Genomic DNA, 24,883 nt, shown 5'->3' on the forward strand with positions numbered 1-24,883 from the left:
CATGGCATTATAGATTTATGTAATCAAGATTTAAAAAAAACAAATCAGATAGATAGCTCATTTGGAGATGTACACATATGTATAAAGATTCTCAGCCTGAGTCCTGCACCTGGAATAGGCTCTCGAGCACAAAACTTCATAACATTACAAGTTAGTAGAAGCTAGAACCGGAGTCACCTAAATATTTTACAGGTAGTGACCAATTCCTAAGCTTGTCAAATCAGTATTAATTCCAAATGGCTCTGTATTGGGAATGTGCTGCCATTTTAAAATGACATGAAAGTATCAATATCTGTTACATCATTTTGTGTTGCTGTTCACCCAAAACGAAAATTAATGAAATATTTTGTTGTTTGTATTCTTTTAAGTGCTTGCTGAAGAGTTTCAACCTGTGTTGTAATACATGCATTGTGAAAATATAACTGAAGCAAATGAAACAAACAATAGAAAAGAAAATACACAGGAGATAAAACTGAAACAAAGATACAAAACTATTTTTTTTCTATGCATGCCCCAAATCTACAGATGTTATACAGTAGGTAAATAACAGACATTCAAAGGAGAGTGAGGCTCTCATTGCATCCTAACACTGTTTCTTCCTTGGGGCACTTCATGCCTTTCTACAAAGGAAGTGCTAGGGCAACTTCCTGTTGGGGGTCGATTTTGAAAGGAGTGCATGCATTCATGTGTGTGTGTGGTTCCTGGCACATGCACATAGACGCGATCATTTTATAATATGCGTGCGTTGGCATGCACATGTTATAAAATACGATATCCATGCAAGCATGTGTGGACGGCCTGTGACTCGCATGTTTGCGGGAGGGGGCGGGGGGGGGGGAGAAATTTTCTATAGTATGCGTGGTGACGTGATGGGCCTTTGACCAGTTCCCTCCCAGTCCACTCCAATTAAGGAGCGGACTGGGAGGGAACTTTCCTTTAACCCTACCTACCCTTTCTCCCTTTTCCCCTCTCCTCCCTGACTCCTAAACTAATCCTAACTAACTCCCCCCCCCCCTTTTTTTTTATTTCAATACTTACTGCTCTTCTGGAGCAGAAGTATCTTCTGCACGCCAGCCAGCTGCCAGCGCACGCTTCCCCGGGACAGCGTCTAATGGTGAGGTCCTGGCCTGCCCCCTGCCCCTTCCAGACAGGCCGGCACTTCGGCACACATCAGGGGATACGTGCGGGGCCAGGCCCATTCTAAAATGCGTGTGGTGCATGCAAGGCTCGGCCCTGCGCATAACCCCCGAAATTTATGCGTGTGGCCCTGTTAAAATTTGGACATTTACATCCAACTCCAAAACTTGTGACTGACCCCTTATGGCTGCTAAATAAAATTAAGCGGCAAACGTACTAAAGTGTGTTATGCTATCACAAGCTGTTATCGTTTGTAAACTAGCCTATGATAGGTACTGAGATCCAAACTTTGCAAAATAGTTCATTACATATTAGTCTGGAGAAAAACTACAAGCGCAAATTGCTTTGCGGACACATTGAGACCCAACCTTAACTATATCTCAGGGAGGTATACTCATGTTTTTGTAATACCATCACATGTGCAAATTCATTTTAGCATCTGCGATAACACAAGTTTAATTTTCATCCCATTAACATTGGTTATTAATATGCATGATAAACACTGTTTTTACATGCATTAATGACCAATGTTAATGGTCATTAATGGTCTCACATTGTACCTAACCATGGTTGATGGTAGGAAACTGTCATCCCTTGTCTCTTAGGATATGCATGTTTTTCTTCAAGAAAATAAAGATTAACAAACAAAAAAAAATATTATAAAGTGATTACTATTTATTAGACTAACTGAAAGCAATTCTTGACTAGGATGTGAAAACTAAACCCCCATCATGTTTTTCTGTACATAATCAAAATTAAGGTTTGTTTCCAAAGTTACTCCTGGGGAAATTCTTGCCATTACTCGATGCCAAACTGGCACTGAAGCCCCCTGCCCCACAGGATCTCAAGCTGTTGTGCAGAATTTGCCTGTGTGGCCGATTGTCGCATGGTAGCTGGGCCCTGGCTCAGTAGGCAATGGAATAAGTAACAGACGGTGGCACAACTCAGGATAACAATGGCATCAACAGCCAATGTAGATGGGAAGTAGGAAAGAGCAGCAATAAAACCCTGTGGGGACAAGGCTGGGACAGCAGCAATATCAACCCACAGGGTGGAAAAAAGTTTCAGCCCACAGGGGCTGGGAAAACTGTGGACTCACACACACCTCTCTTCCCTTCATCCCCATCTTGCCTCTCCCTTGCTTCTCCCCCTCTCTTCCCTTCTTTCAATCTTTCCCCTCTTCTACCTTCCCTCAAGTCCTCAGTAAGCATAATCTAGAGCACCCGACCTCTTCTTATGATCAACCTTACCACTACTACACATTCCTATAGTGCTAGGCGGTGCTGTACAGATACACATAGAGAGATATACACGTTCCCAGCAGGCTCCAGTCACGAAGACAAGATAAAATCATTTTCTAGTAGTCACTTTAACAGTAAACTTGTTAAATATGAGAGGCACAGGATCAGGAGTCAGGGTGTTTTCTCCTCAAAGGCATAAGAAGATAAGAACATAAGAAAATGCCATACTGGGTCAGACCAAGGGTCCATCAAGCCCAGCATCCTGCTTCCAACAGTGGCCAATCCAGGCCATAAGAACCTGGCAAGTACCCAAAAACTAAGTCTATTCCATGTAACCATTGCTAATGGCAGTGGCTATTCTCTAAGTGAACTTAATAGCAGGTAATGGACTTCTCCTCCAAGAACTCATCCAATCCTTTTTTAAACACAGCTATACTAACTGCACTAACCACATCCTCTGGCAACAAATTCCAGAGTTTGATTTGCGTTGAGTAAAAAAGAACTTTCTCCGATTAGTTTTAAAAATTCTGAGTCTTTAAGCGAGACTTGAACATGGCCAGAGTTGCAGCAAGACGCACCAACTCAGGGAGGCCCCTCCAGGAACACAATACCACAAGCCAAAAGCGTAAAATGTGGAGTTCGGAATGGAAGAAAAGGGCACAGGTAAGGAACAACTTACCCGAAGAACGGAGATCAAGAGAGGGATGTAGGAGGCGATAAGAGAGGAAGTGACTGAACTTCTGTGCTCCTTTTATGCAGCAAACAAGATAACTGGAAAGGAAATGGCGGAAGAACAAAACCGCAGCCAATGAGGAGGCTCTTAAGAGTAGCATCTTTTATTTCCTTCCAGAAGTTAAAAAGGCTAAGAAGGCTTTCTTTACCAAATCTCTTATAAAAGCTGACAATCGTACTCAACTTCTTTTCAAAATGCTTTCAGAGTACTCAGACACTCAGAATTTTCCAACTCCTAGATTTTGCGCTATCCTTTACAGACAAAATAGAGAGAATTTGTGCAGAGTTAATGCCTGCAGCACCTTCTCGGATATCGTGTCAGTGGTCACTGACCACACATTATTGACTCCTCCTCCTTCTATTATCTTATCTTTTTACCAGAGGTTGTCAAATCTTTTCCAATAGTAAGTTCCATCATTCCAGTTAGTAAGCTTGCTGCTTTCAACAAGATTTGTTCAAATTGTCTACCACTACTTTTGAATCAAATGCATATTTCCCTCTTCCCCCAAGACCCTGGTCCTGACCTATTTTCCATTCTCTCCAGTAACATCAGTACCAACCTCACACTGGGTATTTTACTAGCAGAATTAAAGATTGCAAGGATTCATCCAACATTAAGGAAGTTACACCTAGACCCCCTCAAGTATTGAGAATTATAGGCTTATTTCAAACCTGGAGACAGCTTTAGCTGCACTTCTTTCTGAGATAAGCTTGCAACTGGATAATGGTAGAGTGGTTTTGGTCATCTTTATAGACATGTCAGTGGCATTAGACACCATAGATCATCACTGGCAATTATCTCATTTTACCGACATTGGTATCACTGGTTCAGCATTTCTCTGGATGCAATCTTTTCTCATGAACAGAGATATTCAGGTTGTTTGGAACTCAAAACTATCTCACCCTCATTCTCTCACCTGGGGAGTTCCACAAGGATCGATGATATCACTAATTCTGTTTAGCCTCTACCTTTCACCATTAGCTACACACTAATGCAAAGCCTTGGCTTTACTCCCTATTTTTATGCAGATGACATTCAAATAGGCACTAACCTGGATCTCTCTCTGACTGTTTATCTCAGGTTGCAAGCTGGCTGCATTCTTTCAGACTTAAGGTGAATCCCAACAAATCTGAAGCTGTTTGGTTCTCTCGAAACATAGACCTGAAATCTTTTCCATCCCCTTCAATGTCAGGTTCAACTATTCAGCCAGCAGATTCAGTGACCAGGCTGGGCCTTAAGTTAGATTCAGCCCTAATGTTTGCTGGGCAAATCTCAGCTCTTGTACAAAAATCTTTTTACTTTTTGTGAATGATTCAGACGGTGAGTCCTTACCTCAATGAACATGCTCTTAAAACCCTTACATATTCCCTAGTATTAAACTGATTAGAATATTTGTTTATTTATAAAATTTCTAGCCCATTAATCCACAAATCTCAGCCGGGGGGATGGGAAGACGGACTGGGAGAATACATACCGTACATAATTAAAACAAAGTCAATAACAGAACTCAGACATACAAACAAACAAAATAATCATCAACTAACTGACTATTACATAAATTCCCAGCCTAAGTCTTACATGAGTCAAATCTCAAAAACCAGCATTAATGCACTGAAAGAAGACTAGCACCTAAAGATTAGCAAAAGTCTCATAAAAGAGGCAGATTTTCAATAACTTTCTAAAAGTTAGTAGGTCTTGTGCTAATTTCACAGAATCCAGGAGCTCATTCCACTGGACTGAATTTACCACTCCAAAAATGCGCTCCCAAGATGCCTTCAAACTGTAATTATTTTTTTATCACGGCATCTCTTCTCATGTACTTCATAGGCTCCAAACAGTCAAAAGTCCAAACAGCAGCAAAAGTAATTTTAGGAAAGAAGAAATACAACCATGTTTCACCACTCTTACAGGAACTACAATGGCTTCCAATTAGTAGCCATATCATATTTAAAGTTAGCTGTCTCACCTTTAAAGCTCTTCGATGGAGCACCCCACCATACTGCGCAAAATTCCTGGTCCCCTATCAACCTATTAGATCCCTATGCTCATCGTAGCAAGGACTCCTCAGATTACCATTTCCCAAATAAATCCGTCTAGAGCACACACGGGCTGCTAGTTTATGGAACGTTCTGTTCAAATTTAGGAAGGGGTTAAAAACCTGGCTCTTTTCTAGAATTTATGATTCCTGAAATTTCCTTAAATTTTTAACCTTATGTACTAGTATTTATTCATTTATATTTCTATGATAAGACAGAATTTGTTTTTTAATCTTTATCATAATTTTATTCATTGTTTTATTATCCTTAGTTTCATTATTACAATTTTATGTTTTTCATACTATTTTATATTATTGTATTTATCATTGTGCTAATCAATTTTTACTGTACATTTTTGCTCAGAAAGGCAATTTAAAAAGTGTAATAAACTAAATTAAACTAACTAATCTAAACTGTGCAACACAGAACAGCACTAATTTATTCATTTATTTCCTTTACTAGGTCAGATGTTTATGTTTATCAGTTGCTTTCTCTTTATTCTCTCTTAGGCTTTCTAAATGCTTTACATTGGCAACTCCAAAATGAGTGCTGGAAGAGTTAAGTGAATTAGTTCAGTGCTTCTGAAACCTGTCCTCAGGGTCTCCCCCAAACCAGTAGGGTTTTTCAGCATAGCCATATTGAATATGCATGATATATTTTGCATACAGTAGAGACAGCACCTGCAAATTTACCTCCTGCTTAGTCATTACTGATATCCTGAAAACCAGACAGGCTGTTGGGGGAGGGGAGGGGCGAGGACAGGTTGGAGAAGCACTGAACTAATTCACTTAACTCCCATCAATACAAATTGGACAGCCAGTTAGTTAATCCCTGGTAAATCATATACAAAGGGCGAGTTTATGTCAGGGAGTCATCCTCCAGCTATAAAGCTGAGCTCATCAAGTAACGCTAAGCAATTATGATGAAAATCTTTGCAATGATGCCAATACATGGCTAATACCTGCCCTGTATCTCTCTCTTGATTATTCCTTTTTTTCCCCTCTATCAAAACTAGGGCTGGGATTTGGGAGCCAGAAGCCTTCATTGACAACCACCAGGGATTTTTCCCCCTATTTTACATCCTCCCGGTCTAACACACCTCGTCTGGTCATTGCGGCTCCAGGCTGGGGGTCATGCAGCTGGATTCCTTCTGGAACCCTGCAACCATGGGCCTGATTCCAGCCACTAGGTGTCACCCTTGACTCTCTTAGGGACTGTGAATGCTGCCTCTGGTGAGTGGAAGGCTCTCACTGATTACCCTTGATCTGGTGTGCATGCAATAACACAGCTAATGTTAACCGGCAAGTGAAAATAGTATCATCAGCCCATGGCCAGGAGTACAATTAAAGGGAACATATTCCTCATCCTATGGCCTCAAATCCTCCTCCTCAGTTACCTCTTTTTAACTCTCTAATAACATTTATCATTACTATGTGGCTTAATTGTTTTGTTGTTGCTTTTTTGTGAAGTCTGGGGAGATGGCTGGCAGTGTTTCCAGCTTAAAGAAATTAAACTTACATTGGGGCCGATCCAAAAAAAAAAAAAAAGCGCAGAAAGCGGGCACTGAAAAGTCAGCGCCTGCAAGGGGGAAGCCATGCTTTATTATAATTAGGGGGTCCCATCAGCATGGAGGCGCTTGTGCGACCCTAGCGCCTCCTTGCTAACGCGACCCCCGCGGTTACCGGCGGTCTGCCGGTTATGAACACCGACGGAGAGTTTATCGGCGTCGGTTTTCATAACGCGTCCGATCGGTCTTCTTAATGCGGCCGGCTGGGTTTTTTTTTTTTTAATTTTTAAAAGAAGTACAGAAAAGCAGTTTTTTTCCCTACTTTTCTGTACTTCTTTTCAATGCGCTCAGCTATTAACGCCTGCTCCATTTGGAGTGAATGAGTAATAGCTTCGTTCACATGCATTTGCATGTGAACGAAGCTATCCCATTCACTCCGTGTCGGACGCGCGATAAATAGGCGCTAATCCCCTCACTGCATTAGGGGGTGGATTAGCGCCTTTTTAGCCTGCGTCCGACTGCGGGTGATCCAGTGCACTCGGCTGAGCGCATTGTATTGCATCGGCCCCGTTGAGGGCAGACTGTAGCAAGAAGCGAAGTCCCCTCCTTTAGGGCCCAGTAGCTGGATGGATTGAGGTGCAAGGCCCGGAGCTTTGGGCCTAAGGTGCAAAACTCGGGCTGCCCTGACCCCCATGGGCTTGTAACGCAAATACAGCGGCAGCAAGGGGAAAGTAAAGGAAGAAAGAAAGAGAGGGAGGGAGGGAGGGCTGCTACAGTGAACGTTAGAAAGGAAAGAAGAAAGGAGGGGTGCTGGGAGGACATCAGATCCAGAAACTGAGGGATGTAGAGAGAAGGAAAAGACGCATACAAAAGGAAAGAGAGAGAGACGGCCGCAGAGGGAAAAACGATGGGGGTAAGAAAGAAGGCTGCAGAGGAAGGAAATGAGGGAATTAAGAAGCAGCAAGCACGTTGCAAGTGATATGGTTAGAGAATTATATACTAGATGATACCTGTTGAAATCTCACCCTAAAATATTCTTATGTATTAAAGTAAATAGCGTTTGCTTAGTGGATGATAATTTAATGAACCGATCATCATCATCATGATAGGCAAGCTGTTCATTCGTCCCCATGTCTGCTATGCGTGTCAGCCCACAGAAGGTTTGCTCTCACACTCCCGATGGCTAATGCAATGCAACTGGTGCGGCTGACCAGTCGCCCTCTGCTGGGTGGTATGCGTGAATGCAGTGGTTTGGGGACAAGTGTGGTATGGGGGCTGATTGTGTATGCTGAGTTACTGAAAGAGGAGGAGGCAGAGGTGTCTGTGTGTGCATGCTTGTTGGGGTGGGAGGCAGTGGTGTGTGTGTAGGTGTGTGTGTAGGTGTGTGTGTGTGTGTGTGTGGTTGAGGGTAATGTTCACGCTAAGGATTGGGTTGCTGTGAGCAAAACGTTTTGGTTTCATTACCCTGTGAGAACTACTTTCTTGGATGCAAAAAGCCTATCAGTTTTCTGCTCACAGCAACCCAATCCTTAGAGAGAACACTGGATCAGCACGCACACAAACTTTCTCACATACACAGTCGCATACTGTTTCACATGCATATATGCTCATTCTCACAAACACACACACACGCTCTCATTCACTCCCCAGACTCACTCAATTCTCCTCCTCTTCCACACCCACACATCTCATTAACAGAAACACTGCATGCCAGGAAAAATACAGCACTTTAGTTACACATGCAGAACACAGACACTTACCTAATACAGAATAAGGGACTACAAACAAGAAATAAAATGGAAAGCCCGAGACACCAGAGTCTGAACAGTGGAAATGTACACACACACACACACACACACGGCTCGGGACTAGTCTTCAGCCACTAGTGGGATGGGGGTCGGCTGGTAGCTTCCACATCTGCTCTTTCTCCCTATCTCTTCAGCGGCCACAGGACAGGCTGCACGGTGGCCTGCTGCGTTGTGGGGTGGGTGGCAGCAGGAGTTGGGTTTATCTGACCGTCATCTCCTGCTGCCCTGGGGCTGATCCAGCAGTAAGAGCTGTGAGACTGGCCCCGCGGCAGCAGAAGATGATGTTGGGATAAATGCGACTCCTGCTGCCCAGGAAGAGGTGTAAGGAGGTGTGATGCCACTGATCGGATTGGGCAGGGGTTTGATTTATGGTGGTTGGGGGGGGGGGGGGGGGGCAGAAGAATGTATGTGTGTGTTTGTGCATGGCTGTTGGGAGTGGGGGGGGGGGGGGGGGGAGACAGGGTGTGTGTGTGTGTCTTGTGACTTGCAATTTTCCTTTATTGTTATTCGTGTTTTGTGATACTGATATTCTTGTCTTTTGCCCCCTTTTGACTTTAATCATTATTATATATCATCTTGTATAATACTTTGGTAACACACAGAAAATTGGCATGGCAACACTACTAATAAAAGGTTAATGTGAATCAGTGTATGGGCATCTCTATGGAGGGGGAGGAGGCAGGGTATGTGTGTGTGTGTGTGTGTCCCTAAGGCTGAGAAGGATGTGTGTGACTGCATGGTATTTGTGTGTACGGCAAGGGTGGGGTTGACATGGGGAGTGAGCCTGGGTGCATGAGGGGGTTATGGAAAGTGAGTGTGAAGGATTTGATATGGATGAATGGGGCAGTTTGGAGATTGAGTATCTGGGGAAGTGGGTGTGGGTGTGGGCAGAGAGCTGGGGCGGCAATATGCAGGATGTATGCGTGCGTGTGTTCATTGGGATGATTGCGGAGAGCTGCGGCACGTGTGTGTGTGTGGGCTTCAGTGGTTGTGTCTTTGTGTGGTGTTGTTGTGTGGGTGGGTGGCTCTCATTGGTTTTGGGAGCCTGGGTGTGTGTGTGTGTGGCAGGAGGGTTATGGAAGGGCCAGGAAGCTGTAAGTTGGTGTGAGGTGTCGAAAGGTTTTTGTGCAGATGAGTGGGCAGCATGGACACTGTGTGCGTGGCCGGGCAGTCAGTAGTAGATTTGAGCAGAAAGCTGGAGTGGTGGTATTCCAGGTATATGCATGCATGAGTGGCTGGGGCTGTGTAAGTGGATATTTGGAGGGCAGGTGAGGCAGGTTTGGATGGCTGGGGGGTGGGGGCAACTATGGCAGGTTTGGAGTGAGGGGGACGGGAACACATTGAGCCCATAGCTTACTACACCCAACTGATGCCACTCCTCTTTCCCCTTGCTACATACTTATTTCTGGCAATGGGGTAATTTAGCTGGGTCTATCTGCTGGTGGGGTGTGGAGGTTCATGCCACCAGCGGTTCTCTGGCTGACACATTCTCACCTACTTCACTCTGCTGTACATTGCTGAAGCTGGGTCCATCGAAGATCAGGTAGGGTGTGCACACGCAGCCAACCAATCACACACTCCACTGCTATACCACTTTCACAGTAGCCTGGAGTGGTGGGTGCACATGAATGCTGGCACACCCATGCATACTCCACCAACCACCGCTCCACTGCCATACACCTTCTCTGTAACCAGGTCTGTCGGGGAATGGTGGGCTACACCTGAGAGCTGATGCACATATGAGCACTCCACCACCACCGACAGACAACAAGTGGTGCCCAAGGCTATTGTAAATATAGATGAATTGTATTTTAGATTTGCTGTGAACTGCTCTGGGCAGTCCTTTGGCACGGAAAGACAGCATACAAGTTTAAAATTAGATTAGACCAAGGGTGGCCAACTCCCATCCTCAAGAATCAAACAGGTCTGGTTTTCAGGATATCCACAATGAATATGCATGAGATATATTTGCATACAATGGAGGCAGTGCATGCAAACCTATCTCATGCACATTCGTTGTGGATATCCTGAAAACCGGGCCTGTTTGTGGCTCTTGAGGACTAGGGTTGGCCACACCTGGATTAGACAAAAGGAATTTGGAGAGAAGAGGGAGTGAGACAGAAAAAGAGAGGAAGAAGGATTGATTTGGGGGAAGGAAAGCAAAAAATAGTAATACAATGATTAAGATAGGAGTTTCAAGAGAAAAAAGAATGAATACAAAGATGAAGGAAGACAATGAGATGGAGAAATAAAACATCAGAACAAACAAGTTAAAAAAAAAAAGTTATATCATCATTTTCTACCATTGTTAATTTGTTATACAATATTAATTCACAGTTCACAAGTTTGCATCTTATGTGGCAGTAGCTGCTATACAAAACTTTACCCATAAAATATTCCATGACAAAAAAAAGAAACAAAAGATTTACTGAGAAGGTAATGGATAGGGGTGTGCATTCAGTCCCTATGTATTGGCAATCCACAACAGATGTGGCCATATTCGTTGTATTCATGGGGAAGCGAAACATAGAAACATAGAAATGACGGCAGAAGAAGACCAAATGGCCCATCGAGTCTGCCCAGCAAGCTACGCACTTTATCCATTTTTTTTCCCTTTTTCTCTCTCCCACCTGTTACTATTGGCTTCCAGTACCCTCCAGCCCTAATTCCCCTCCACCCAATTTAGAGAGCAGCTTTGAATCTGCATCCAAGTGACATCCAGCTCAATTGGGGGTAGCAACCGCTGCAACAAGCAGGCCACCCCCTTGCCCCATACTCTTACCCACCCCTGTTTTTATTTTTTGTTTTGTTTTTTTTTTTGGAAATAGCAGCCCTCCATCCTTCCGCTCCGTGAAGGTGGAACACCAACTACTGGCCACTGGCATCCCGCTCCGTGAACGCCTCTGTGGCTACTGCTGCTCCGTGCAGTGTTTGAATGCCGCTGTGGCTACTGCCGCTCCGTGCAGTGTTTGAATGCCGCTGTGGCTACTGCCGCTCCGTGCAGTGTTTGAATGTCTCCACTTTATTCACGCCCTCTAGACTTGATGGATCCACAGTGTTTATCCCATGCCCCTTTGAAGTCTTTCACAGTTTTAGACTTCACCACTTCCTCCGGAAGGGCATTCCAGGCATCCACCACCCTTTCCGTGAAGAAATACTTCCTGATATTGGTTCTAAGTCTTCCTCCCTGGAGCCTCAGCTCGTGACCTCTGGTTCTGCTGATTTTTTCTGATGGAAAAGGTTTGTCGATGTCTTTGGATCAATTAAACCTTGAAACGTATTGCGATTCCCCACGAATACACGAATCTTTGCCGAATTATTCGGCCGCCTAAATAAATCAATTTAAACAAACCCCCCACGCTCCTGACCCCCCCCCTCCCAAGACTTACCAAAACTCCCTGGTAGTCCAGCGGGGGGTCTGAGAGCCATCCCCTGCACTCTCACACCCTCGGTGCCGGTTTCATCATGGCGCAGATAGCCTTTGACCTGTCACATGGCCATCAGCGCCATCTTGTGCTCCTACCATGTGACAGGGGCTGACCAATGGCACGGTAGCCCCTGTGACATAGTATGGGCAAAGGCTATCGGCGCCATTTTGATTACTGGCAGCCGATGGCCCGAGGGCAGGAGATCACTCCGGGACCCCCGTTGGACGCCCAGGGACTTTTAGCCACCTTGGGGGGGCCTCCTGACCCCCACAAGACTTGCCAAAAGTCCAGCGGGGGTCCGGGAGCAACCTCCTGCACTCCGGCCGTCAGATGCCAGTACTCAAAATGGCGCCAGTCCCTGTGACATAGTGAGGGCAAAGGCGATCGGTGCCATGACATAGTGAGGGCAAAGGCGATCGGCGCCATGGCAGGCCAGTGTCCTGTGCATGCGAGTCAGTAAACTAAAATATTTAAATTAGGGCCAGCGGTAAAAAGAGGCGCTAGGGACACTAGCACGTCCCTAGTGCCTCTTTTTGGACAGGAGCGGCTGCTGTCAGCGGGTTTGACAGCAGATGCTCAATTTTGCCGGCGTCTGTCCTCGAGCCCGCTGACAGCCATGGGTTCGGAAACCGGACGCCGGCAAAATTGAGCGTCCGGTTTTCAACCCGCGAGCCGCAGGCCGATTTCAAATTTTTATTTATTTATTTATTTATTTTATTTTTTCTTTCGGGACCTCAGACTTAATATCGCCATGATATTAAGTCGGAGGGTGCACAGAAAAGCAGTTTTTACTGTTTTTCTGTGCACTTTCCCGGTGCCGGCAGAAATTAATTTCTGAAAGTAAAATGTGCGGCTTAGCAGCATATTTTACTTTCTGTATCGCGCAGGAATGACTAATAGGGCCATCAACATGCATTTGCATGTTGCGGGCACTATTAATCTCGGGGGGGGTTGGACACGCGTTTTCGACGTGCTATTACCCCATACTGAATAAGGGGTAAAGCTAGCGCGTCCAAAACGCGCGTCCAAATGCAGGTTAACATTGTGCTCCACCGGAGCGCACTGTACTGTATTGGCCTGTATGTTTGGAAGCCAAGTCACACAGTATTCGGAGCAGTAGTTGTCATCGGAGCTGTTCCCTCTCATTTTTGGCTCTAGCCCCCTATGTCCCATCTGAGTCAGCCCTTTAAAGGTGCAGCAGTTAGAGGGCCTGGAGGCACTGGAATCAGTGCCAGTCTGTAAGGCTTGACAAGGAAATGGACCCTTAGTACTGAGATGCAGTTGGCACAGTCTAGTGCCTGTGAAGATGGCGTCCTGCCACGCAGCCTGTCAGCAGTGGTCAACACCATGAAGGAGAGTTTCTGAGGCTGGCAGCATCAGGGGTCAGAGAGGCGGACTCTTCCCACAAGCCGCCGAGCGTGACACAGTCCATTATCTCTTGTGCCTTTAAGGGGGCTAACTTGAAAGGAGAAACACTACTGCCCTTGGGCTACACCTGTAAAAATATGAGGCCATCAAAGTCTTTCTGTTTACTTTTGGCAGGTAATTATTTATCCTACTATTACTACTACTAAACATTTCTATAGCGCTACACAATGTATGCAGCGCTGTACAAACATACAAAAAGATAGTCCCTGCTCAATAGAGCTTACAATCTAATAAGACAAACGTACAGGACAAGAGACTTTGGGTATAAAGCAAGACAATATTTAAAAAGAAAAGAAAATTAGTTAACAAAACTAAAAGCAGACAATCAGACCTAAGATTTAAAAGCGGCCTCGAAGAGATGGTTCTTTAGATGGGATTTAAACATGGCGAGAGAGGGAGCATGAGGCACCAGTACAGGAAGACTATTCCAAGCACACGGCGCAGCCAGGTGGAAAGCTCGGAGTCTGGAATTGGCAGTAGAGGAGAAGGGCACAGATAGGAGTGACTTATCCGACGAGCGGAGTGCACGAGGAGGGGTTTAGAGAGAGATAAGAGAGGAGAGGTAGTGAGGTGCTGCAGAATCAAGGCTTTTGAGGGTGAGAAAGAGGAGCTTGAACTGTATGCGGGAGCGGATAGGGAGCCAATGCACTGACTTCAGAAGCGGGGTTATGTGAGCACAGCGACTTTGGCGAAAGATAAGTCGTGCAGCTGGGCTGGGTGGAAGTCTACTTACATAATTGCTCTTCAGCAGCCAGAGAGATTAATACACTGGTATAGCCAGACAGGGACAGTGAGAAACGGTACAGCCAAGGCAGGGAGAGAGTGAAAAAAAACAAAACAGGAGATAAACAAAGGTCTGCCAGAAACCTTAAAGATTTTGCAGCCATTGTGTCAAGACTCACGTAGGATGGCTGTTAGTGAGGGGTGGGGCAGGAGGCTGGCCACAGTGTCCACCCGTGCTAAGCTTGGGCTCCTGATCTGGAGGCACCATGGAGGCTGTGATATTCCATTATAATGGAACCTGTTAGGGGCACAGACTGTAAAGTAAAAGCTGGGTGGCTCGGGGATCTCTTGCTGGATAGGGGAAAGGACCCCCCCCCCCCACACACACACACACTTTTCCCCTCTGTGACCATCTAATTGTCCCCTCCCCTCCACTTCCCAGTGGAATTGTTGCGTTACCCTTCAGAAATCCCTTTAGGAACACAGGATCCTGCTTTGAAGTTCCAGTTGATCAAACTTTTACTTGCTCCTCTGAGGCACCAGCGGTAACCAACTTAACAAAGATGAGTCACGAGATCTATTTATTTATTTAGCAACCTTTAATATTCTGCCTTCACCAAGCTGGCCTCAAGATGGATTACCATCAAATTATGGTTCAATTCCTGGGGCATATGTGACTCAGTTTACAATAAGCATCAGGAAACATGAAAGGGAGAATTATTAAAGTTTGGGGATGAAAGATCATCGCTGTTGCTATCTTTGTCACAGTTCTGAGTGGAATTTAGGGAAAGGCATAGCTGAGTGACTTCGCCTTAATTATTTTCCTGAAGGTACGGTAAGATGTTTCAGGGTATCATGATAGCGGTATCTTGTTGCATAATTTTGGGACATAGCAGCTGAAAGCGTGAAGTCTGGGAAGGAAAGGAGAGCCATTTTGTGAGGAAGGAAGTTTTCTTGTGGAAGTGTAAGAGAGTAGAAGCTGGGAGAGATACTTAAGAGGCCCCGTTGTTCATATTTTTGAAGACAAAGCAAAGATACTAACAGACAGCCTTGGATACACATAAATCCAATTCCCTCAGCACTAGGAGAACAGAGAGAAAACACCTTCTAGTTAGACTTGCTAACAAACCGGGAACTGGGGGGAGTTCAGGGTGAAGAGCTGGAAGGATCTTGACCTGGAGAAGGGCTGAGTGAACTGGCGGAGGTTATGGCAAACTGGTGACGTTTTAAAATCTACCGACTTCCGTGCACAGACAGGGTTTTTACGTGAGCAAGTCATAATTATTTTTGCGTGTAAAATATACAAATGTATGTTTGTAAAATAGGTATGTGCTTTTGATGCATGTAAGAAAACACACACACGTCTCAGGGGTAGCGGAACGCCTTTTTGGTTGGGAAGAGCGAGCAAACTATATTCCGTCCCCTCCGTTCTTCTGCCACCCACTGATCACATTCCCCCCCCCCCCCCCCCCACAGGAAGCCTTCTCTGTCCCTCTGCTCCACCTCCCTCTCTCACCCCCTACCATCCCCCTTCCTCCCTCACAGGCTGATGAGCAGCAGGAGGAGAGAGCTGGTGCCTGGGGCACTGTCCTCCTCCTCTGGCCTGACTGCTGTTTTGAATCGCACAGCTGTGTACAGTGTCCCCTACAGTTCAAAGCAGCTGTCAGAGCAAGGGCTGCAGAGGCGGAGGTCACAGCTGATGCAGCACTTTTTCTCCTCCTGCTGCTGAAGAGCTGCTACATGCCCGATGAGGTCCCACAGCAATTCTGTGGGAAGGGTCAAAGTTTGGTCAATTCATACCCCCCTCCCCCCTGTGGCCTACCCCATTCCAACGCCTTTGGCGTGTATGTTAGGGGTTTAGACATATGCATGTTTTACCTGATATGTGCCATGTACACATGTATATGGGGCAAAGCGGAGTTCTTTGAAAGTTATCCTCCCTATTTTATAACTTTTTTTTTTTTTTGGCAGGGGGTGGGCAATTGTTTTAAAATAGCTTCAGAGCCTCCTACCCACCTTAATCTGGCTTTATTCATAAGACTGGTGAGTCCAATATACAGCGCCTACTGAATCACCTTTGCTAGGTAAACGGAGGTGAAGGCATCCTCCTGAAGGAATATTTCTACTATTTTAACTAAACTTCTATGTGTATGATGATCACTATGGATATTGTATCAAGGCATGTTGCATGTATATGTATGTTGAATTGCACATTTGTTTTGAATGGAATATGCTGTTAATAACAATAAACAGATTTACACACAAAAAAACAGTCCTCTTGTTGCTGACTCATGCAGCTATCCTTGTTAATTCCAAAAAGCTTGGATAAATAACCAAGATCAATTGAGTCTGTTTCAAACACGTACTAGTGATACCATAGCAAGAACACGGGATCATTGATCCTCTGCCCTGCATTGCAATAATTGGCTGCTTATGCCACTCTCTTCAAGCCAGTGGCTAGCATCTCCCTGCCAGTGAAAGACGGTTGGCTCTGACACACAAGCAAGCCCAGCGTCCCCTTTGCAGAGTTTACATTTTCTGTGCACATCAAAAAGGCACATTAGACGGTCGGATGCTGCCCTCCAGCCAGATTAAGTAAATGGTCTGGCAAACGAGCGCAATCTGCATTGAAGTGCCGAAAAGCAGAATATAAATCAAAAACAAAGATATCATATAATAATAAAATGCTGCTCCAGGGAAGTTTCACTCATGAGTGCAAGGCTGAAATTCTTCAAACAAGCAAAATCAGAAAACCAAACAGAATTGTCTGAGCTGACTCAGCATCTCCCAGCCGGATAGAACCCAGCAAGGGCTTCTTCCCATGCTAAGAAAGAGACAGTAGTATCTTAAAACGGGGCAAAACAGACCTCCTTTGAAACCTGAAGAGGTTTTTCAAGCTGTTCAAGTACTCATATGAACCAAGGGTACATAACTGAAAGGGCAGTAATCGCCTGCAGTGCTACCTAGTGACAGGCAAAGAATGCGAGCATGAGGCATGTATTCAGCGTAACCTGCATGGAGAAATATCCTGTCAATAAGTTTAAGTAATCTGCTATTCAACTATCAAATCCTGATACTACCCCCTCCCTCTTTGTTAACCCCCCCTCTAGTCTGCACCTTTACCTATCCCCACCCTACAAGAGGACTGTTTATTATATTTGAATTTTATTGCTTGTCAGCTATGTGGTGATTTGTCTAGGAACTATGTGGAATTTGTCTATTATACTGTTTGCTATTTTTATTGTAGGCCGCTTTGGGATATCAGATCTAAGTAAGTAAATGCCAGTGTATCAGTATGTAGCCAGATAAGTTCTAGTCACTGGTGAAGTGTATCTAGTGCTTATTGTTTTCACAAGTGCTTTTCCGAAAATTTTTTTAACTAAATCTACCCACACTGGCTTTTTTTTGTTTCCTCACTCCACTCTCTTCACCTAATTAAGGAACTGTTAACAGCCATAGCCTTCACTTGTTGTTGTTGTTTTTTTTTTTAGGCAGTTCTTCCCAAACTGTGGGTCAAGACTCCAAATGGGGTCATAAAGACTTTAGCTAGGGTCACAGGTGCCTCAGACAACAGGTACCAGCAGCATTAGTGTGGTACAGTGGTGTAGCCACGTGTGGGCTTGTGTAGGCCATGGCCCACCCACTGAGCACAGGCCCATCCATTTAGCGTTGCTCGGCGGCCCGAGAAGAGAGACCCTGCTGCAGGACCCTGTCCCATCCCACCGGTGGTCAGGAAGAGAATGAAACCTGAGAGGCCGCATGTGGACCCTGTCTCACCGGTGGTCAAAGAAATAAGAGGCCTGAGATGCTGCCGGTACAGCTCCATCCCACCAGTGGCCAAGAAGAGGAGCCGGCCCAGGAGGCTGATAGTGGACCCCATCCCACCGGCGGCTGAGAAGAGAACCCCGCCAGGAGGGAGCCCATTCTGCGGCTCCATCAGTTGTGCTAGTCCTACGGAATTCAAAACTCTTGCGTATGTGTTTGTGTGAAATGCAAACCTGTATGTGGGAGAGAATGTAAGAACAAGAGCTTGTGTGTGTCTGTGAGGGGGAATGGGAGCCTGCGTGTGAGAGATAGCATGTGAAAGTGAGAGCGGGAACCTGCATGTGAGAGTGAGAGCCTGCATGAGAGAGAGAAAGCATATGATAGTAGGAGCCTGGATGAGAGATAGTGTGTGGAAGTGGGAGCCTGTGTGTATGTAAGAGAGAGTATGCAAGAGTGAGAATCTGTGTGAGACCACGCATGTGAAAAAGAGCATGTGTGTGTGTGTGTATGAAAGAGGAAAGAAAGAAGACAAGAGGAGGGAGAAGAAACAGAATAAAAGAGACCCTGAAAAAGGAATTAGGAAAAGACAGATTGGGACCAACTGATTAGAAAAATAAGATTAGACAAGAAAGGTAAAAAAAAATTATTTTGACTTTTAGTGATTGAAATATGCCACCTTTGGGAATGTGCATTTCTTATATATTTGTATTTTGCTGTTTCTTCAGTCTTGCATTGTTCACAGTCTGGTTTCTCAGGCTTTCCATTTCAGTTTTGTTTGCCTGTTTGTTTCTAATTTGTAGTCCCTTATTCTGTATTGGGTAAGGCTCTGTCTGTATTGCGCATGTGTGACAGAAGTGCAGTATTTTGGCTAGTATGTAGTTTCTTAGTAGGGATTTGTAGCAATTCAGCTTGTTCTGTTTGCCCACTACATAGTGTTCTAGGGCTTGATGTATTGCTTGCCTTTGCTGCCTTTTTGTAGATAAGGTTGCTGCTGTTTGAGTCCTGAGTGTTAATGTTGTTATGGTATGGTATAGCAAGGCTTTTTGCAGGGATTTGTCTTACTTCACAAAGTGTTTGGCATTGGAGGGAGTTTGAATTGCTGTCACTAGAACTTGAATATATTTTATATTCTGTTCTGCACCTGTTGCAAATCTTAAACTCTTATGATGATTATTATGATTATTTCTGTTTTATTGTAGTTATATTTTTTTCTGCATTTTTGAAAAGAGGATTCCTAAAAGAATACATTGATATTTGTTTAATTAAGTGATTGGATCTGATGTTTCTGTTCTTTGTTTACTTTTTACATGTGTATTTATAAATCGCAATAAATATAAAATAAATTAATACAGATTAATAAGGTATTTTTTAATGCTGGTAGACGCTTGAAATAATAAGAATTAAAATATTTTAAAGCATCACTCATGATGCTTTAAAATAGTAAAAATAGTAAAAGAACAAAGCTGCCCCCGGCAGCTTTGTTCTTTTACTATTTATTTAGATCAAGTGTTCTGATTTGTTCCAAGATTTGTTCCATGTAAACTGCCCCCGGCAGTAGTTCTTACTGTTATTTGTAAACCGGAGTGATATGTATTGTATACAGGAACTCCCGGTATATAAAAACTATAAATAAATAAATAAATAACTACTTAGAAATCCATTCTCAAGTGCACTCTAAAACATTTTTTTTTCTTGATAAGAGTACAACCAGTATGGCCTAGACCTGTATGTCAACTGCCCACCCACGTTAACCTTGGGCACCCCCCAAAATTGATTTCTGGCTATGCCATTGGTGGGGGAAGTCAGCATGAAGCCTGTAAGCCAGCACAGACTCACAGGTCCCTGCTGTGGTCCTGCCCTCACACGAATTCCTGTGCGAGGAGAAATTGGGCCATTGCAGAGCCTGTGAGCTTGTAGTGGGGCTCCCAGGCTCCCTGCTGACTTTCATTAGCTATTGCTGCTCTTGCTTTCAGATCATTCTTGGGTTTGGGACTAGTCATGAGGAGAGGGCTCAGTTTGCATAGGCCAGTGGAAACTGCCATTGACCTTCTCTCCTTACTCACCATGGAACCTATCAAACAGAAAAATGGTGCCCCTGTTCTCAGCCTACCACCAGATGTTATCTACCATTGGCCTGGGGCCCAAAGGAAAAGGTTGCCACGGACTCTGGCCAACAGGATGTTTGGGGGAGGGGGAAAGATCAGATGCAGGAGGGATTTGAGGTGAAGAGGGATTGGCTGTGGGCAGGGAGAGAAGGGGGGACGACAGAAGATTGACTGAGGAATGTAAGAGAGGGGATGGAGTGAGAGGGGGGGTCAGCTTGGGGGGGGATGTGAAAGAAGGGTTAACGGGAGAAAAGGTGAGGGTGGGAAGTAAGAAAGAGGGGATGGGAGAGGAAGGTGAAGAGGGAATGGGGATAGGGTGAGAGGAGGGGATGACCGAGGATCACTTGGGGGTTATAAGAAGGGCTTGAGGGAGGGAGAGGATCAGCTCTGGGGATACAAAAATGGCTACGTGGGGTGAAAGAGAGGGAATAGACTGGGAAAGTAAGAGGAACTGGGATGTAAGAGGGGTCCACTGGAGTGGAAGAGGTTAAAGAGAAGAGGTCCTCTGGAAGTAGTGAAGGCTGAGAGAAGATAAGCTGGGCAGGGGACTGAGACAGGGGACCAGTTGGAGTGTGAGTGGAGGGATTGTTGGGAGGGGGACTGGACCCCTGCTAATTTGTTTTGGGTATCCTCAGGGGTCATGTGAATTTTCTTTTTCTTTTTTTTTTTATTATTTCTTTATGCAATTTTACATATATTCAAAACAAGACAAAAAATCTTGATGGAAAATACAGTGAAGAAGCAACTATTTCATAATCACTTAAGGAAAAAAATTGTTTTTTTTTCACAAACATAACAATGCTTCCGCTCTAGAATAAACACAACCTAAGGAAATTGTTATAACAACATAAATCAAGGTAATAAAGATAGCTCAGTGAGCAAAGACCTAAATACATCAGGAACTATACTCTAACTCTGGGCTCGCTGGGGCTGGAGGTTACTTTCCCAGCCAAGAACTGAGACAGCTATGGGGGGGGGTCAAAAAAAACATAGGAGTTGCCTCCGTACTTTATGAGGCATTTACAGACTAGACACACTGGTGGTCCTGCAGTCCTCGCAATTTCCAAAACAGGACTGCTTTACAGAACATCCATAATAAATTTGCATCAGATCCATCTGCATCTGGTTAGGAACTGAATTAATTTGCATATTTTGGGTATTCATGCAAATCAGACCTGTTTGCAGGTTTCAGGGTGCATATTTGAGAGCCATTAAAATTTAAGCAGAAGGGAGGTCGCCTTTAACCCTCACAATTGCTAATTTTTCCACTCGAGTGAGAAGTCTCTCATTTGTATTAAAAAAAAAAAAAAAAAGATTTTCTTTAGTGTCCCTGTCAAAGGGAGAATAATTTTCAAAGGTATTTCTGAAAGGTAAAATGGTGTTTTCCCAGCAGAAATGACCTGCTATAAAACTGCCCATCCAATACATGGGTAATATGTTTATGTTTTTCCAGACAAAGGAGCTGTTCCTGGGGTTGCGGGTTGGTAAGGGGTTTGCACTTATATATGCATGCTTTTGCATGTTCTAACACACGGGTGCACATTTTCTCAAGAAAAGTCTCCACACACATTAGCAGGTGTAATTGTCTGCAGACAGTCAGGGCCAGTGGAACACTTTTTTTTGGCTGGGAGAGCTTCAAGCCAACCAAGCTCCACCCCCTCATTCTTTTCTCATCAAAGTATTTGTTACTCTTTGGGGCTGGAACCTCAGGCTAGCTTCTCTCATTGACTCTTTCCCCTAGGGCCTGGATCCTTTTTCTATGGGGGTGAAGAATCTCTCTTCCAGGGCCCGATGTGCTAAAAGTGGATGCACGTTTCCCCTTAACCCTGGGGAGTGGTGTCTCTTTTTCACAATGTGTGTGCAAGTATTAACCCCAATAAACACGCTGGAGTCACTTCGTTAGTGTCCAAAAAGAATATCTTTACTGTTAGGCAATCAAAAGTATAGAATGGCATCAATAAAACTCCTCTGCCATCACAAATGCCTTTTCTCTTACAGTCTTTCCTCTCTATCTATGCATGGCTCTCCAAATCAGTAAAAGGATACATACACCCTCCAGCGTAGGATAAGCGGAGTTTCTAACAGGTCAGGCTATCCTTTAGCTGGATGAAAAACCCCTCCCAAAATGGCAAAAATGCTGAATGCAGTCTTTGGCACAAAGAGTTAAAATTCTCTCTCTCACCAGATGGTGTCCTTAGTGATTTTTTCTTTGCTCTTGAATAAGAGCAAAGAAAAAATCACTAAGGACACCATTTATTAAGTTTAGGTGATCTTCTGGTTTTTTTTTTCTCTGGTTTCCCTCTCTCTCTCTCTCTCTCTTGGATTCCAGATGGGAGGGATCCCCAGGAAACTGGCAGCTCACCCTGTACCAACGTAGGAAGAAAGGGGGCAGCCAAACACACTTCCTCCTGGATCTCAAACTTAAGTCCTTTCCCTTGCAACACAATTCAACCCCGGAGCTCCTTCTTGCAGCAGGTCACTACCTTCCTCCGTGCTCACTGACAAGCTGATGCAATATTGGAGCACTGAAAACGAGCACCCAGGACTGAGTGCCCGCTCTCCCGTGCTCTCTGCACGCAAGATTGAGATGAAGTATACTGTTAGCATGTGGTTTCTCTGTAGGGATCTGTAGTAGCTTGGCCTGTTCTGCTTTCCTGATAGGAGGTGTATTGATATTTTAGATTCTGGTGTAATATTTGGGGTATTCCTTTTGATAGGTAGGGTTGTTACTGTTTGAGCGCTGGCAGATAGTACTGTGTTGATACGGGAGGATCTTACCCACACGAAACATGTTACAATAGGTCTAATCCCATATGAATTACAAGTAGCAGAGTTTTGCTTGTTGGCATCACAACAGTGCATGTAACTATCAGAATGTGTATATTATTTTTAGCTCAGAATGTTATTTTTCATGTAAAAGCTGTTGTTATAAATGCAGAATCTAAAATTGTGTATGGGGAGGTGGGGAAGGGGGTGCCAAGCTGTAAGGTTTGCCTAGGGCACCTAAATATCCTTGCACCAGCCCTGCCTTTATTTCTCTGACTAAGGGCTCACTCAGGCCTTATTGGTAACAGAACCAGGTATCTGTTACACCAGGACCAATGCTGACCATTAAAAGCTTTTCCTCAGAATGAACTCAAAGCCCAAATCTCCCAGAAAGTGAACCCCTTTTTCACAAAAAAAAAAAAAAGAAAAGAAAAGAAAAGAAATGAACAGCATTCTCTGGAATGCTTGAATGGGGGTCCTAATTTGCTTTTAAAAGTCAGTTAGAAAAATGTCTCCCCGAAAACTGCCCCGCAGTGCTGTGCAACTGACTCTGCACTCGTTACTCCTGTGGGTGAAACCTAAGTGAACCTGATAGCTGTACTCCCAACAACAGGCGTGTTGCATATAAAGGCAACAATGACCCCTTTCCTTTTTAATTTTGCCCAAAAACCTACTCCTGCACCTTGTACTTTCAGAAGGGTCCTCTGGGTTTTTAGGGTACAGGAATGCCCTTACAAAGGCCATAGGAACATAAGATATGCCATACTGAGTCAGACCAAGGGATCCATCGAGCCCAGCATCCTCTGTCCAATAGTGGCCCAGTCCAGGTCACAAGTACCTGGCAAGTACCCAAGCATTAAATAGATCCCAAGCTATTATCCCTTATTGATTAACAGCAGTTTGTTAGGTGAGTGATGGCTGGGATGCCTTTCATTCAAGGAGATGTGAACAAGAACAGATTAAGGAGGCCTTAGGTCCCAGGTAGCACCCTGGCCACAGGCATACCATGTGTCCCCTTCTCTTCCTTATCCCCATGCTCTGCCCTTGCTATATCGCTTATGTAAATACTCTTTACCCTTACCCTTAAATTGACCCTATATGGGGCCCCCCTCTAGGCTTGGGCTCCTGGTGAAGTCTTCCTTCGAGGGACGATAACTTTCAAGCCGGCACGCGTGTGCACATTTGCCTGCATACGATACGTGGCCATTTTATAATATGCGCGCATGTTATAAAATAACCTGACCACCCGCATGTTTGCGTCTAATTTTAAGTGGGCATGCACAAATTCACCTTCTACCATCTAAATCAGGGTATTTTAAAAGGGGTGTGCACCAACGCTATGCACAATTTTACCAGTTGGTTCCAATTCGCCCAGTTAAGAGACAGGACCTCCAAACCCCCCCTGGTTTGATGGCCTTCATGCCCCCAGTTAGCCCCAACCCTTAAAATCCTGCATAACTGTTTAGTGTTCTTTAAATTTTAACTTACACGGCATCCATAGCAGAGGTAAAGTTACTCGGCAGGGGGCCTCGATGCGCCGGGTCACGTCAGTATTTACGCGCACATCTTAGGTTCATGCCCCTTTTTGAAAACCTTCGAGATGGGTGCGCTGTGGGAGATAATCTCGTTATCTCGGTGGCTTTTAAAATCTGCTTGGCGTGTGTGAGCCCGACTTCCTCGCATATCCCCTAATTAATGTACACGTTGGTCTTTTAAAATTCACCTCTAAATCTATAACAGGACAGGAACGCTGCCCTTCACAGCATCTTCAATTCCTGACAGGTTGAGAAACACGAACTGGATCTGGGACTCAAACGTGGGTCACCTGCACAGCACTGGATAGTGCTACTGCCAGGCCCATCAGGCAGGCCCTGCATTCTTTTTTTTTTTTTTTTTTTGCTGCTGTAATATTGAGGCCTAGGTGCATCAGCAGGCAGGTGAAGTGGATGTAAATGCTGATCTATCCTTAACCTCTACTTAGTGTCTAACGATCTAAAGTCGGCGAAACAATGTGACAAGGCGATAGCTAAAGCCAGAAGAATGCTGAGCTGCATAGAGAGAGGAATATCTAGTAAGAGAAAGGAAGTGATGATCCCCTTGTACAGGGCCCTTGGAGTACTATGTTCAGTTCTGGAGACCGTATCTCTAAAGGGACAGAAGCAGGATGGAGGCGGTCCAGAGAAGGGCGACCAAAAAGATGGATGGT

The 24,883-nt window shown here is 44.7% G+C and overlaps 1 protein-coding gene across 1 annotated transcript in view; it reads right to left on the minus strand.

The window, feature by feature from the left end:
• Nucleotides 1–24,883, minus strand: part of LOC115099137 (guanine nucleotide-binding protein G(q) subunit alpha) — a 516,345-nt gene that overhangs the window by 48,144 nt on the left and 443,318 nt on the right. The window lies entirely within an intron of this gene.

The sequence above is a fragment of the Rhinatrema bivittatum genome, chromosome 1, assembly GCF_901001135.1.
Source record: "Rhinatrema bivittatum chromosome 1, aRhiBiv1.1, whole genome shotgun sequence".
NCBI classification, from domain to species: Eukaryota; Metazoa; Chordata; class Amphibia; order Gymnophiona; family Rhinatrematidae; genus Rhinatrema; species Rhinatrema bivittatum.